The sequence below is a fragment of the Neofelis nebulosa genome, chromosome 6 (assembly GCF_028018385.1).
Source record: "Neofelis nebulosa isolate mNeoNeb1 chromosome 6, mNeoNeb1.pri, whole genome shotgun sequence".
NCBI lineage: Eukaryota > Metazoa > Chordata > Mammalia > Carnivora > Felidae > Neofelis > Neofelis nebulosa.
In genome coordinates, this window is record NC_080787.1 from 4841787 (window position 1) to 4858413 (window position 16627).

General features: G+C 39.8%; 1 pseudogene; it reads left to right on the forward strand.

The window, feature by feature from the left end:
* Nucleotides 1–1341: 1341 nt before the first annotated feature.
* Nucleotides 1342–4560, forward strand: LOC131515087 (olfactory receptor 2W1-like; annotated as a pseudogene).
* The last annotated feature ends 12067 nt before the right edge of the window (nt 4561–16627 follow it).

Below are 16627 nucleotides of genomic sequence, written 5' to 3' on the forward strand. Positions count from 1 at the left end.
ATCAAACAAAAAAAAAAGATATATTCAGAGTAACCCTCTTTTAGCAAGAAACATTCAGAGCTGGACAAAAGAATGAGCAGGATTACAAAACAAGTAGAAATCCAGAAAAGGGGACGTGTTCCAAGGGCTTCTGATGGAAATGGGTTTACATGTCAAACTGGGAGGAAGCCAGGAGTCCATGTGTGTAAAGTGACTTCTGAGATGAGAATGAGGCCTTGTGCATGTCCATCCAGGAATCTTAAAGGACTGGAGTATTTCTTCAATGCAACAGAAAGGGGCCCGCAAATTAAAAAGCACATGGATGATGTGATTGATTTTATTGAATCTTGTGACAATGTAAACAACAACAAAAAAGACTGGATGAAAGGAGTGAAGACAGCAGCCAGAATCTAGAAAAGAGACAATGGGGGTACCTGGGTGGCTCAGTTGGTTAGGCATCCAACATGGACTCAGGTCATCATCTCAGGGTTCGTGGTTTCAAGCCCCATGTCTGGCTCTGTGCTGACATCTCAGAGCCTGGAGCCTGCTTCAGATACTGTCTCTTCCTCTCTCTCTCTCTGCCCCTCTCCGCTTGCTCTCTCTCTCTCTCTCTTTCTCTCTCTCTCTCTCAAAACTAAATAAACGTTTTAAAAAATGTTTAGAAAAGAGACAATAGTGGTTTAGAACACCATAGTGATTGTGGAAGCTTCTTAAAAGTGAGAGGATAGTTAAAATACAACTTGCACTAAAATTTACCATTTCAGTGATAAGTTAGGTATTGGGATGAGAGACATAAAGGTGCCAAAGATAAAGGGCCATGTCTCCTACGTGAGAAATCGCTACACCAACGGTACTACTCACTAAGATATGAAAGAAGAGGAACACTCTTTTCCTCATTCTGACATTAGCAAAATAATTACATTTTATAGGCAAATTTCCTGACCAAAAAAATAATGTGTTCACTATATCAAGCAAACAAGATGGGTAGAGAATCAGAGGGTCACATCACTTTAGAACCAGATCCTTTTCAAACTTGCAAATTTACATGTGACAAATTTCACCAAACTCTCCAAGGTCACTTAGATAAAAATATAATATTAAACCCAACGTCATAAAAGTATCTACAACAAATATCAGATTACTTGGCTATAATATTTACTTTGACCCATTATTTTTTTAATAATTAACATAAATTCTTTCTCTTTTTTTAGTTCTGTATTTAGTTAAATTATGTGGTCTCTACTGATCAATTTCTCCTTCTCCTTCTTCTTCCTTATTCCTCCTCCTGTTCCACATCATCATCCCCATCCTCCCTTCCCTCCTTCTGCTTTTCTCATTCCAGGATTTGGACACTGAAGGACTATGGGTCAAAACAATCACACTTCTGTGCATAGTTTTATTCTGCTTGGCTTCTCGGACCATCCCAAACTGGAGATGGTCCTATCAGGAGTTGTCACTCTCTTCTACTTCATTACGTGGGTGGGTAACACAGCCATCATCCTTGCATCTCTCCTGGATTCCCATCTCCACACACCGATGTATTTTTTCCTCAGGAACTTATCTTTCCTGGATCTGTGTTTCACAACCAGCATCACCCCTCAGATGCTGGTTAACTTGTGGGGACATGACAAGACCATCAGCTATGTGGGCTGTGTCACTCAACTCTATGTTTATATGTGGTTGGGTTCCACTGAGTGTCTCCTCCTCGCTGTTATGTCCTATGATCGTTTCACAGCTATTTGTAAGCCCCTGCATTATTTGGTAATCATGAATCCACATCTCTGTCTCAAGATGATAATCACAGTCTGGAGCATTAGTTTGGCTGGTTCTGTATTATTATGTACACTCACCCTGAATTTGCCTCGATGTGGAAACAACCTTCTGGACCATTTCTTGTGTGAGTTGCCAGCTATGGTCAAGATAGCATGTATAGACACCACAACAGTTGAAATGTCTGTTTTTGCTTTAGGCTTTGTCTTTGTCCTTACACCACTCGGCCTTATTCTTATATCCTATGGCTACATCGCCAAAGCTGTGCTGAGAATAAAGTCAAAAGAAGGCCAACAAAAAGCAATTAATACCTGTGGATCTCATCTCACTGTCGTGTCCATCTTCTATGGAACTATTATCTACATGTACCTGCAACCAGGTAACAGTGCCTCCAAAGACCAGGGAAAGTTCCTCACCCTCTTTTACACGATCATCACTCCAAGTCTTAACCCTCTCGTTTATACCCTGCGGAACAAGGACATGAAGAATGCATTGAGGAAGCTGGTGAGATTGACCGTGAATCTACAAAATCAAAGAGGAATGGAAAGTCAAAGAAAAGTATTACCCTGGATAAGAATGAAAACCATTTTCTAATTGTCTTTATTTGTTTTATTCAAGTGAAATAACACACAGTGTTATATAGTTTAGTTTCAGGTGTACAATATGACTCAACAATTCTATACATTTATCAGTGCTCATCACGTGTAATTTTTTTAATCCCCTTTATCTATTTCACCCATCTCCTCACTCACCTCCCCTCTAGAAATTACTAATTCCCTATATTTAAGAGTCTGTTTTTTTAATCTCTTTCTTTTATTTGTTTGTTCATTTGCTTTGATGCCTAAATTCAACATATGAGTGAAATCATATGGTATTTGTCTTTCTCTGACTTATTTCACTTAGCATTACATGCCCTAGCTCCAACCATGTTATTGCAAGTGGCAAGATTTTGTTCTTCTTATGGCTGATAAATATTCTATTCTGTTTGTTCTATCTTCTGTATCCATTCATCTATTGATGGGCACTTGGGTTGCTTCCATATAGTGACTATTATTAATAATGCTGCAGTAAACAGGGGTGCACATATCTTTTCAAATTAGTGTTTTAGTGGAATTACTGGATCATATGGTACTTCTATTTTTAGTTTTTCAAGGAAACTCCATAGTGTTTTCCACAGTAGCTGTACCAATTTGCATTCCCACCAACAGTGCATGAGGATAGCAATTCCTTTGACATCAGCCACAAAAACACTTTTTGAAATATGTCTCCTCTGACCAGAGAAACAAAAGCAACATTAAACTATTGAGACTACAACAAAACTAAAAGAGTTTGCACAGCAAAGTAAACAATAAACAACACAAGAGGGCAAAGTACTGAATGGGAGAAGATATATCTAAACGATATATTCAAAATGTATAAATAACTTATACAACTCAACACCAAAAAAATCTGATTTAAAAATAGGCAGAGTACCCTAATATACCTTTTTCCAAAGAAGACAGATAGATAGCCAACACACATGAAAATATGCTCAACATCACTAAGCATCAGAGAAATGCAAATTAAAACCACAATATGAGATTACCTTACATCTGTCAGAATAAGTAAAATCAAAAATGCAAAAAATAGCAAGTGTCGGTAAGGATATGGAGAAAAACGAACCCTCATGCATTGTTGGTGGGAATCTGTCTTCAATTTCTACTGAGGCAAGTAATTCCTAGATCAAAGAGACAATTAATAGAACAGTTGGTGCATATGAATATTCTGTGGATGCAAACAATACTATACCCATCCTACTTAGCTCTTTTGTGACTCTAACCATTTGCATATCTTGAGGAAAAACAGGAATTTCTCTAAATATAAACTTGAATGTATATGATTTATGCGAAAGACCCATAGGAATTGTTTTGTTTATCTGGTTTTGTACTTTCTATGCTAGTGCTTTCATCCTCAGAAATATAGACTTGAATGGGTGGCTTCACTTACTTTGTGGGGAGCATATAACATTGTAACGTACAAATAATGATTTTGTACATCAAATCTCGAGATGCCATACAAACATTTATCAATATCCTGACTAAACTAGTCTTTGTTATTGAAGTTATTTCTCACAAGAAAGTGAGAAGAAACAACTTAAAGGGCTTAAAAGGTAATAAAACAGTCTTACTCATTACTTATTCATTCATGAAACATTTATTCCATGACTGTCTCAGTCTCAATGGATAAAGAATATGACTTTCATCTACACAAATCTCTTTCATAGGTGCCTCTAGAAACAGTTCACAAGGTCCACACAGAGGATATAAGTTCTATGGGCCTGATGTACACAGTCTAGCCACCTCACTCAATACAATACACTCAATACTCAAATATCTTTAATAACGTTAGGAGAAATATTAAGTCATTTGCTAACTTCAATAATAAATACATCAAATACAGACGAGCAATGGACTCAGGAAAACATTACATTTTATACCTATAATTGTTTGTTTTTATGTGTACCTCTAGTTCTTTTTTTCCTTTGCTTAAGTTTCTTCTGCATCAGTCCTGCAAAATACACCAATATTTTAAATAATTAATCTCCCTCTTATTTTCCTGAAAGAAGTGTATATACTCAGACCATTATGTTAAATTAGAATAAATCCCTAAAATATATTGATCCCCTATAAGATAATCAGTACTTCTATAAGCATTCAGGTAGATGCCTCTCTAGGAACTAAGAAACTGGCCAGCATTTCCGTTGCCCCATCCTTCAGCATAGACACAGAACCACCTATGGGAAACAGCACCACATGGGCGCTGGCTGCCTAACTTGCCTCACCAAGTCCCATGCCTCTGTGCTTTGGCAGGATGGTCCTTCTCAAACAAGCTTGCCTCAGCCCCATTGTGGCAGGCCCCTCCCTCAGAGGTCCAGCATGAGCCACCACATCTCTTGACCAGAGAGTTTTGCAGGGCCTCAGTTCTCATGGAGCTGGTGTCAAGTCTCATTTCATAAGCATACCAGATCCCACCTAGTTAAACTCACCACATTCATGCCAGGGATCAAACGGTGCCAACGGGAGGCAAGGAGAGCCTCTGCAGATGACTGGCCTGAAGGTTAGAGCAGCCAAAACACAACAGCAGAGCACACACAGCACATACTGAAGACACTTATCTAAATAAAGCCCCAGGCCCTGGGCTTCTACACAACCTCTTCTTTATAAGGACATTACTTTCAGTAACAGGAGACATAATGATTTTTCTAACACAGAGAAGGAGGCAGAGACTTAGACAAAATGTCAAGATAGAGGAATTCATCCCAAATGAAATAACAAGATAAGGTCACAGGCAGTGATCTAAGTGAGACAGATATAAGTAACATGCCTGATAGAGAATTTAAAGCAACAATCATAAGAATAGTCACTGGGATTGAGGAAAGAATGGAAGGCATCAGGAAGACCCTTACCACATAGATGAAAGGGTTAAAAAAAGAATCAATCAGAGAAGAAGAATGCAATAAATGAGATGGGAAACAGGTTTGATGAAATGAATAGCATCCTGGAAGAAGCAAAGTAATAAATAAGTGACAAAAGAAAATAATGGAAAAAGAGTGAAGCTGAACAAAAGTGAGAAAGAATTATGGAACACGAGAATAGACCTAGAGAACTCAGTGATTTCATCAAATATAATGACATTTGTATTATAGGAGTCCCAGAAGAAGAGAGAGAAAAGGGGGCAGAAAATGTAGTTTAAGAAATAAGAGCTGAAAACTTCCCTAATCTGTGGAAGGAAACAGACATCCAAATCCAGGAGGCACAGAGAACTCCCATCAAAATCAACAAAAGCACACCAATACCAAGATATATTCTAATTAAATTTGCAAAATATAGTGATAAAAGAAATATCTTAAAATCAGCAAGATAAAAGAACTCAAATTATAAGGGAAAACCCAGAAGGCTAGCTGGAAATTTCTCAACAGATATTTGAAAAACTAGAAGCGAGTGGCAGATAATGACCCCACTAAAATGAATTACAGGCCAATACCCCTTATGAATCTGGGTGAAAAATTCTAAGCATGTACCAGCAATTCAAATTCAACAGTGCATTAAAAGAACCATTGACAGGGGCGCCTGGGTGGCGCAGTCGGTTAAGCGTCCGACTTCAGCCAGGTCACGATTTCGCGGTCCGTGAGTTCGAGCCCCGCGTCAGGCTCTGGGCTGATGGCTCGGAGCCTGGAGCCTGTTTCCGATTCTGTGTCTCCCTCTCTCTCTGCCCCTCCCCCGTTCATGCTTTGTCTCTCTCTGTCCCAAAAATAAATTAAAAAAAAAAAAAAACGTTGAAAAAAAAAATTAAAAAAAAAAAAAAAAAGAACCATTGACCACGAACAAGTGGGAATTATTCCTGTGTTGCAAGCCTGGTTCAATATTCACAGATTAATCAACATAATGCATCAAATTAATAAAAGAAAGGATGAAAACCATATAATTCTCCAAAAAGGCAGAAAAAGCATTTGCCAAAATACAGCATCCTTTCTTGATTAAAAACTCAAGAAGTTAAGGATAGAAGGAACATACCTCAACATCTTGAAGGCCATATATGAAAGACCCACAGCTAATATTATCCTCAATGGTGAAAAACTGAGAGCTTTCCCCATAAGATCAGGAACATGATAGGGATGTCCTCTCTCACCACTGTTGTTCAACACAGTACTGGAAGTCCTAGTCTCAGCAATGAGACATCAAAAGGAAACAAAAGGAATCCAAACTGGCAAGGAAGAAGGCAAATTTGCACTCTTCACAGATGGCATGATACCCTACATGGAAAACTCAAAAGCCTACACCAAAGAATGGCAAGATCTGATACATAAATTCAGCAAAGTCACAGGATATAAAATAGAGAAATCAGTTGATTTCTATACACCAATAATAAAGCAGCCAAAGAGAAATCAAGGAATCAATCCCATTTATAATTGCACCAAAAACCATAAGATGCCTACGAATAAATCTAACCAAAGAGATCAAAGATCTGTGCTCTTAAAACTATAGAAAGCCTATGAAAGAAATTGAAGAAGACAGAAAGAAATGGAACAACATTACATGCTCATGGATTTGAAGAACAAATGTTGTTAAACTGTGGATACTACCCAAAACAACCTACACATTCAATGCAATCCCAATCAAAATAAACCAATATTCTTCTCAGAGCTAGAACACATCAAAAATTTGTGTGTAACCACAAAGGACCCTGAATAGCCAAAGTAATGCTGAAAAAGAAAAGAAAGGTGGAGGCATCACAATTATGACTTCAAGTTCTATTACAAAGCTGTAATCATGAGGACAGTATGTTACTGGCACAAAAACAGACACAGGGATCAATGGAACAGAATAGAGAGCCCAGAAGTGGATGCACAAATGTATAGCCAATCAATCTTCAACAAAGCAGGAAAGAGTATCCAAAGGAAGAAAGACATTCTCTTCAGCAAATGGTGCTGGGAAAATAGGACAGGGACTTTCTAGACCACTTTCTTTCACCTCACACAAAAATAAATTCAAAATGAATGAAAGGCCTAAATGTGGGCAGAAAATCTTCAAAATCCTATAGGAGAAAATGAGTAGCAACCTCTTTGACTTCGGCCATAGAAACTTCATACAAGACACAACTCCAGAGGCAAGGAAATAAAAGCAAAAGTGAATTATTGAGACATCATCAACATAAATACCTTCTCCACAATGAAGGAAACAAACAAAACTAAAAGGCAGTCTACAGAATGGGAGAAGATATTTGCAAGTGACATGTCAGATAAAGGGTTAGTATCCAAAATCTATAAGGAACTCATCAACACAATACACCCAAAAGACAAATAATCCAGTAAAGCAATGGGCAGAAGACATGAATAGACACTTTTTCAAAGAAGACATCCAGATGGCTAACAGACACATGAAAAAATGTTCAACATCACTCATCATCAGGGAAATACAAATCAAAACCACAGTGAGACACCACCTCACACCTGTAAGAATGGCTAAAATTAACACAAGAGACAACAGGTATTGGTGAGGATGTGGAGAAAGGGGAACCCTCGTGCACTGTTGGTGGGAATGCAAACTGGTGCAGCCACTCTGGAAAACGGTATGGAGATTCCTCAATACACTAAAAATAAAACTGCCCTACAATCTAGAAATTGCACTACTAGGTAATTACCAAAGGATACAAAAATACTGATTTGAAAGGGACATGCACCCCAGTGGTTATGACAGCATTATCAACAATAGCCAAACTATGGAGAGAGCACATATGTCTATCCCCAGACGAATGGATAAAGAAGATGTGGTGTGTGTGTGTGTGTGTGTGTGTGTGTGTGTGTGTACACACATTCCTCAGCCATCAAAAGGAATTAAATCTTGCCATTTTCAATGACGTGGATGGAGTTAGTATGTATTATGAGAAGTAAAGTCAGTCTATCAGAGAAAGACAAATACCACATGATTTCACTCATCTATGGAATTTGAGAAACAAAACAGATGACCATATGGGAAGGTGTGAAGAGAAGAGAGGTAAACAAACCACAAGAGACTCTTAATGATAGAGAACAAACTGAGGGTTGATGGAAGGAGGTGGGTGGGAGATGGGCTAGATGAGTGACGGGTATTAAGAAGGGTATTTGTTGTGATGAGCACTGGGTGTTTGTTGTATGTAAGTGATGAATCACCGAATTCTACTCCTGAAGCTAATATTGCAATTTATGTTAACTAATTTTTTAAAAAAAGCAAGCCTCTATAGTGTGTTTACTTTTCTTCCCCCCCCCAACCCCGCTTTCCCATATATTCATACTGCTTTGATCACTACAGCTTTATAAGGTAACTTGGAGTCTGGAATTGTGAGGCCTCCAGCTTTGCTTTGGTTTTTTGAGGGCTGCTTCAGCTATCTGGGGTCTTTTTATGCTTCCATTCAAATGTTAGGATTGTTCCAGCGCTGGGGGAGTGAATCATACTGATTACCTACAACGTCTGAGGACTGAGGTGGCAGCAGCATTGAGGAGATAGCCCAGTGGCCCCACTGCTCAGGGCAGGGTCCACAAGGGGCAAGACTCAAGCAGGATGATGACCTACTCACTTAGCCTTCAACAATAAATACTCCTTAATTGTCTCTTCCCTGAAGTAGATGACCCCAGAGATTACATCACTGTGTGAACAGAAATGAAATATTGGAAACTCCAATAGCTATACGGAGCATGGGGACAAAACACCTCCCCAGGTCTTTCTTCTGAGTATGATAGAGTCCATGGGGACCAAGAGAAAATGAGCTCCTCACTGTGAGCCCCTGTACTCAGTCAGCTCAATAATGAGATCCCAAGGGTCTGCCTTCTACTTAGGAAGAAGTGAATACTTTTCCCTAACTACTTTTCTAACTTTAAACAACAAACACTTCTCTTTCAGCAGGTACACAGAGATATCACACCATTCTGGGAGAAAGGATGAGCAACAGGTCTACAGTTTCTCACAACATAGTGGGACCGCCATCAATAAATCAAACCATAGTGCCATGGTCATTCCTCACTAAGCTTTTAGATCATAACTGCCCTATGAGGGTAAATAATGTGGTTATTCAGGCATTAATGAGCAACTCTGTTTATTTTTAACTGAGAGGAAAGATAAAAGGCAAGAAAAATACAAGTGACCAAAACTCTGGAGTGTTTTTTTTTAAACCATAGTTGACATGTGATATTAGTTTCAGGTGTGCAACATAGTGATTCACAATCATATACATTATTAAATGCTTACCATGCTAAGTGTAGTCACCATCTGCCACAATACAATGTTATTACAATATTATTGACTCTTTTCCCTTTGCTGTACTTTTCATCTCTGTGACATATTTATTTTTTTATCTTAATCCCCTTCTCCTCTTTCACCATCCCCCTACCAGCCCTTCTGGAAACCATCAGTTTGTTCTCTGTATTTATAACTCTTTTTTCTGGAATCATTTGTTCCTTTGGGTTTTTAGATTGAAATATTGCCATTCACAACAACATGGATGGACGTGGAGGGTATAATGCTACATGAAATAGTCAGAGAAAGACAAACAACATATTATTTCACTTAAGTGCAGAATGTGGTTTGTATTGATTAGATTAATTCATCCATCAATCATAGAATTACCTGAACTTTTACACATCCATGTATTTTTTTTATCTATTCTGCCTCCTAAATCTAGGACCATACACCTTTTAATGGCTGAGTAATATTTCATGGCATGTATATATGTTCATACATAGCTATACCACATCTTCCTTATCCACTCATCTATTGATAGACACTTGGGCTATTTCCATCCTTGACTATTGTAAAAAAAAAAGTGCTGCATTAAATATAGGGGTGGACATATCTTTTTGAATTAGTATTTTTTGCCTTTTCTTTTTTTGCACTTGTTTTGATGAGTACTGATGATGTATGGAATTGCTAAGTCACTACATTGTACACCTGAAACTAATGTAATCCTGCATGTTAACTAGGCTGGATTTAATGGGGAAAAAGTATCTCTGTTTTCTTTGGGTAAATACTCAGTAGTGCAATTACTGGATCATATGCTATTTCTATTTTTAACTTTTTGAGGAAACTTCATAATGTTTTCCACAGTGGCTGCCCCAGTTTGCATTCCCACCAGTGATGCATGAAGGTTCCACTTTCTCCACATTCTCATCAACACTTGTTATTTCTTATCTTTTTTTATTTTAGCTATTATGTCAGCTGAAGGTGATATGTCATTGTAGATTTGATTTGCATTTCCCTGATGATGAGTGATGTTTGACCATTTTTCACATGTGTCTGCTGGCTATCTGTATGTCATCTTTGGAAAAATATCTATTCAAGTTCTCCACCATAAAAAAAGAATGGTATCTTGCCATTTGCAACACCATGGATGGACCTAGAGAGAATAATGTTAAGTGAAACAAGTCTAATGCCATATGATTTCACTCATATGTGGAATTTAAGAAACAAAACAAATAAGAAAAAAAAGGAGACTAAAAAAAAAGACTCTTTGCCAGAAGGAAAGTGAGGGAGGGGATTGGTGAAATAGAAAAAGGAAATTAAGAGTACACTAATCCTGAAAAGCACTAAGAAATGTACAAATTGTTGGATTACTATATTGTACACCTGAAACTAATGTAACACTGTATGTTAATTATATTTTAATTAAAAAGGGAAACAAAACAAAAAATAAAATCATGGTCTGAGCTGAGATTGAGAGTCAGACACTTAACCAACTGAGGTACCCAGGAGGCCCTAAAACTGTGAATTTTAAAGCAGGAAAAAAATAGACTTTTCAACAGACCTGTATCTTCTGTGTGTGAGTAAATATTTTGGTAGTGCCAAGATTGCATCTTAAATAAAGCACACACAACCTAATAGAAACTATCCTGAATTTTATCATCCAATTCTTATTTGCATCCAGCACCCCAAAAGTTTTGGTGTTTGCCCTTTGAAAAACAGTTCAATTTTTTAAATTTCAATGTTGTTGTAAAAAGGGCACTATTATACCTGCTAAATATTTTATATGTTGCAAGAAATCAGTAAGGTGATGTGTTGAGTTCTGTGGTGGTCTTCCTATGAGATAAGAAACCTGAGTTTCTAGGAAGCAAAGATGTCAGGAAGTCAGTGGGGGGGGGGGCATGTCAAAGACAAAATCTCAGGCCCCATTAACCAGGTTAGTTGGTTACATTAAATTGAATGGGGGGAGGGGCCCTTGGGTGGCTCAGTTGGTTAAGGGTTCAACTTCAGCTCAGGTCATGGTCTCACAATTTGTGAGTTCAAACCCCATGTTGGGCTCTGTGTTAACACCTCAGAGCCGGGAGCCTACTTCAGATTCTGTGTCTCCCTCTCTCTGCCCTTCCCCTGCTTGCATTCTCTCTCTCTTTCAAAAATAAATAAACATTAAAAATTTTTTATAGGGGCGCCTGGGTGGCGCAGTCGGTTAAGCGTCCGACTTCAGCCAGGTCACGATCTCGCGGTCCGTGAGTTTGAGCCCCGCGTCAGGCTCTGGGGCGCCTGGGTGGCGCAGTCGGTTAAGCGTCCGACTTCAGCCAGGTCACGATCTCGCGGTCCGTGAGTTCGAGCCCCGCGTCAGGCTCTGGGCTGATGGCTCGGAGCCTGGAGCCTGCTTCCGATTCTGTGTCTCCCTCTCTCTCTGCCCCTCCCCCGTTCATGCTCTGTCTCTCTCTGTCCCAAAAATAAATAAAAAACGTTGAAAAAAAATTTTTAAAAAAAAAATTTTTTTATAAAAAACAATTGAATGGGGGAAAAGAGATTTTAAAATATCATTTACCTTGTGGAATTCAAATTATTTTGTGGCCAAATCTAAATAGAAAAATCAACTAAATTTTTACGTTTACTTTTGAAACTTTATCTCCTTTTAATACATACAGGGTTTTTTAAACATTCAAATTAGAAAGTGAAAATGAAAGTCCCACACCTCAAACCCTAGTCTTATGTCCCAAAGACAACCATTGCCATTGACTGCATAGGTACAGCATGTCCTGCACATACACTACAAGAGGAAGCACACCACATATGGAGATCTGCAAGTTGGTTTTAATTACCTTATCATGATATTTGGTCATCTTCCTTATCACTGCTCATTGATCAGCTTTATTCATTTCTAGGAGTTTACCTACATATATTTGCATGTTCCCATTGAAGATTTTGATCCGTCCCCATTTTTTCACATTATAAGCAACACCGAGCTCATGGTTTTGTACATCATGCAGGTATGTCTATAAAATTATTTCCTGGAAGTACAAATATTCATGATTAAAATCTTTGTGATGTAGGGAAGATGGCGGCGTAGGAGGACGCTGGGCTCACCGCGCGTCCTGCTGATCACTTAGATTCCACCTACACCTGCCTAAAGAACCCAGAAAACCGCCAGAGGATTAGCAGAACGGAGTCTCCGGAGCCAAGCGCAGACGAGAGGCCCACGGAAGAGGGTAGGAAGGGCGGCGAGGCGGTGCGCGCTCCACGGACCGGCGGGAGGGAGCTGGGGCGGAGGGGCGGCTCGCCGGCCAAGCAGAGCCCCCGAGTCGGGCTGGCAAAAGCGGAGGGGCCGGACGGACTTTGTTCCGACAGCAAGCGCGACTTAGCGTCTGGGAGGTCAGAAGTTAACAGCTCTGCTCAGAAAGCGGGAAGGCTGGAGGACAAAGGGAGGGAGAGCTGCTGAGCCCCCCGGACGGCAGAGCTCAGCTTGGCGGGGAACAAAGGCGCTCGCCAGCGCCATCTCCCCCGCCCATCCCCCAGCCAAAATCCCAAAGAAAACCAGTTCCTGCCAGGGAACTTGCTCGCTCCGCGCAAACACCCAACTCTGTGCTTCTGCGGAGCCAAACCTCCGGCAGCGGATCTGACTCCCTCCCGCTGCCACAGGGCCCCTCCTGAAGTGGATCACCTAAGAAGAAGCGAGCTAAGCCTGCTCCTCCCGCCCCCGTGCACCTTGCCTACCCACCCCAGCTAATACGCCAGCTCCCCAGCACCACAAGCCTGGCAGTGTGCAAGTAGACCAGACGGGCCACACCACCCCACAGTGAATCCCGCCCCTAGGAGAGGGGAAGAGAAGGCACACACCAGTCTGACTGTGGCGCCAGCGGTGGGCTGGGGGCAGACATCAGGTCGGGCTGCGGCCCCGCCCACCAACTCCAGTTATACACCACAGCACGGGGGAAGTGCCCTGCGGGTCCTCACCACTCCAGGGACTGTCCAAAATGACCAAACGGAAGAATTCCCCTCAGAAGAATCTCCAGGAAATAACAACAGCTAATGAACTGATCAAAAAGGATTTAAACAATATAACAGAAAGTGAATTTAGAATAATAGTCATAAAATTAATCGCTGGGCTTGAAAACAGTATACAGGACAGCAGAGAATCTCTTGCTACAGAGATCAAGGGACTAAGGAACAGTCACGAGGAGCTGAAAAACGCTTTAAACGAAATGCAAAACAAAATGGAAACCACGATGGCTCGGATTGAAGAGGCAGAGGAGAGAATAGGTGAACTAGAAGATAAAGTTATGGAGAAAGAGGAAGCTGAAAGAAAGAGAGATAAAAAAAATCCAGGAGTATGAGGGGAAAATTAGAGAACTAAGTGATACACTAAAAAGAAATAATATACGCATAATTGGTATCCCAGAGGAGGAAGAGAGAGGGAAAGGTGCTGAAGGGGTACTTGAAGAAATTATAGCTGAGAACTTCCCTGAACTGGGGAAGGAAAAAGGCATTGAAATCCAAGAGGCACAGAGAACTCCCTTCAGACGTAACTTGAATCGATCTTCTGCACGACATATCATAGTGAAACTGGCAAAATACAAGGATAAAGAGAAAATTCTGAAAGCAGCAAGGGATAAACGTGCCCTCACATATAAAGGGAGACCTATAAGACTCGTGACTGATCTCTCTTTTGAAACTTGGCAGGCCAGAAAGGCTTGGCACGATATCTTCAGTGTGCTAAACAGAAAAAATATGCAGCCGAGAATCCTTTATCGAGCAAGTCTGTCATTTAGAATAGAAGGAGAGATAAAGGTCTTCCCAAACAAACAAAAACTGAAGGAATTTGTCACCACGAAACCAGCCCTACAAGAGATCCTAAGGGGGATCCTGTGAGACAAAGTACCAGAGACATCACTACAAGCATAAAACATACAGACATCACAATGACTCTAAACCCGTATCTTTCTATAATAACACTGAATGTAAATGGATTAAATGCGCCAACCAAAAGACATAGGGTATCAGAATGGATAAAAAAAAAAGACCCATCTATTTGCTGTCTACAAGAGACTCATTTTAGATCTGAGGACACCTTTAGATTGAGAGTGAGGGGATGGAGAACTATTTATCATGCTACTGGAAGCCAAAAGAAAGCTGGAGTAGCCATACTTATATCAGACAAACTAGACTTTAAATTAAAGGCTGTAACAAGAGATGAAGAAGGGCATTATATAATAATTACAGGGTCTATCCATCAGGAAGAGCTAACAATTATAAATGTCTATGCGCCAAATACCGGAGCCCCCAGATATATAAAACAGTTACTCATAAACATAAGCAACCTTATTGATAAGAATGTGGTCATTGCAGGGGACTTTAACACTCCCCTTACAGAAATGGATAGATCATCTAGACACACACTCAATAAAGAAACAAGGGCCCTGAATGATACATTGGATCAGATGGACTTGACAGATATATTTAGAACTCTGCATCCCAAAGCAACAGAATATACTTTCTTCTCGAGTGCACATGGAACATTCTCCAAGATAGATCATATACTGGGTCACAAAACAGCCCTTCATAAGTTTACAAGAATTGAAATTATACCATGCATACTTTCAGACCACAATGCTATGAAGCTTGAAATCAACCACAGGAAAAAGTCTGGAAAACCTCCAAAAGCATGGAGGTTAAAGAACACCCTACTAACGAATGAGTGGGTCAACCAGGCAATTAGAGAAGAAATTAAAAAATATATGGAAACAAATGAAAATGAAAATACAACAATCCAAACGCTTTGGGACGCAGCGAAGGCAGTCCTGAGAGGAAAATACATTGCAATCCAGGCCTATCTCAAGAAACAAGAAAAATCCCAAATACAAAATCTAACAGCACACCTAAAAGAAATAGAAGCAGAACAGCAAAGGCAGCCTAAACCCAGCAGAAGAAGAGAAATCATAAAGATCAGAGCAGAAATAAACAATATAGAATCTAAAAAAACTGTAGAGCAGATCAATGAAACCAAGAGTTGGTTTTTTGAAAAAATAAACAAAATTGACAAACCTCTAGCCAGGCTTCTCAAAAAGAAAAGGGAGATGACCCAAATAGATAAAATCATGAATGAAAATGGAATTATTACAACCAATCCCTCAGAGATACAAACAATTATCAGGGAATACTATGAAAAATTATATGCCAACAAATTGGACAACCTGGAAGAAATGGACAAATTCCTAAACACCCACACTCTTCCAAAACTCAATCAGGAGGAAATAGAAAGCTTGAACAGACCCATAACCAGCGAAGAAATTGAATCGGTTATCAAAAATCTCCCAACAAATAAGAGTCCAGGACCAGATGGCTTCCCAGGGGAGTTCTACCAGACGTTTAAAGCAGAGATAATACCTATCCTTCTCAAGCTATTCCAAGAAATAGAAAGGGAAGGAAAACTTCCAGACTCATTCTATGAAGCCAGTATTACTTTGATTCCCAAACCAGACAGAGACCCAGTAAAAAAAGAGAACTACAGGCCAATATCCCTGATGAATATGGATGCAAAAATTCTCAATAAGATACTAGCAAATCGATTTCAACAGCATATAAAAAGAATTATTCACCATGATCAAGTGGGATTCATTCCTGGGATGCAGGGCTGGTTCAACATTCGCAAATCGATCAACGTGATACATCACATTAACAAAAAAAAAGAGAAGAACCATATGATCCTGTCAATCGATGCAGAAAAGGCCTTTGACAAAATCCAGCACCCTTTCTTAATAAAAACCCTGGAGAAAGTCGGGATAGAAGGAACATACTTAAAGATCATAAAAGCCATTTATGAAAAGCCCACAGCTAACATCATCCTCAATGGGGAAACACTGAGAGCTTTTTCCCTGAGATCAGGAACACGACAGGGATGCCCACTCTCACCGCTGCTGTTTAATATAGTGCTGGAAGTTCTAGCATCAGCAATCAGACAACAAAAGGAAATCAAAGGCATCCAAATTGGCAAAGATGAAGTCAAGCTTTCGCTTTTTGCAGATGACATGATATTATACATGGAAAATCCGATAGACTCCACCAAAAGTCTGCTAGAACTGATACATGAATTCAGCAAAGTTGCAGGATACAAAGTCAATGTACAG